Raw genomic sequence first — 1287 nt, 5'->3', positions numbered from 1 at the left:
AGAGAGAGAGACACACACACACACACACACACACACACACATACACACACAGAGAGAGAGACACACACACACACACACGCCACAGAGAGAGAGACACACACACACACACAGAGAGAGAGACACACATACACACACAGAGAGAGAGAGAGAGAGCGAGCGAGAGACACACACACACACACACACACACACACACACTTTAAGGATCAGCCTGCAGAGGCTACTGGTGCAGGTCTTGGCTCCAGATCTAGCTTTTATTTGACTATACAAAGGTGGCCTGTGAAGCCCCACATGCACGTCACATAACACACACACTTATGTGCACAAGTTTTTGTTAAGGCTAATCGCACTGAAGCCGAGGCACTTTCAGAATAAGATTTCAAGATAAAATTAACACATTTACATGTATCTTAGAATTAAAAGAAAAAGCCCAGACTAGAGACTACAAATTCAATTATTTTTTTATTTTTTTTGGAGTAACATTTCTTCTGATTTTATTTTGTAGTAACATTTCTTCTGATTTTATTTTATAGTAACACATTTCTTCAAATTTTATTTTGTAGTAACACATTTCCTAAAATTTTTGTTGTTGTAACATTTCTTCTGATTTTATTTTGTAGTAACACATTTCTTTTGATGTTATTTTGTAGTAACATTTCTTCTGATTTTATTTTGTAGTAACACATTTCTTCTGATTTTATTTTGTAGTAACACATTTCTTCTGATTTTATTTTGTAGTAACACATTTCCTAAAATTTTATTTTGTTGTAACATTTCTGCTGATTTTATTTTGTAGAAACATTTCTTCTGATGTTATTTCGTAATAACACATTTCTTTTGATGTTATTTTATAGTAACACATTTCTTCTGATTTTATTTTGTAGTAACACATTTCTTCTGATTTTATTTCGTAATAACACATTTCTTCTGATGTTATTTTGTAGTAACATTTCTACTTCTATCTCATAACAAGTGATGACATCAGACAGGGTTGTGACTCAGCGCCGTCTCCGTCTCGGGGTTACAGCCTAACGGCGCCGGGCCACGGGCGCCGTTTATAAAACGTCCCGTTGAGCGTCAACACGTCTTGTTTACGTGCAGACACGAAGCTAAACTGTCTCCTGAGATTTCACCCTCTGGTCTACGTCGCATGACCGCATTCCCTTGATGAAATCCCTGGACTCACGCTAGCACGCTGCCGTCCTCGCCGCACGGACAGAGTGGTGATGTAGCCTAGTGTGTGTGTGTGTGTGTGTGTGTGTGTGTGTGTGTGTGTGTGTGTGAGATGAG

Source organism: Etheostoma cragini, chromosome 1 (assembly GCF_013103735.1).
Source record: "Etheostoma cragini isolate CJK2018 chromosome 1, CSU_Ecrag_1.0, whole genome shotgun sequence".
In the NCBI taxonomy this organism is placed as follows: domain Eukaryota; kingdom Metazoa; phylum Chordata; class Actinopteri; order Perciformes; family Percidae; genus Etheostoma; species Etheostoma cragini.
This window is presented reverse-complemented; position numbering follows the sequence as displayed.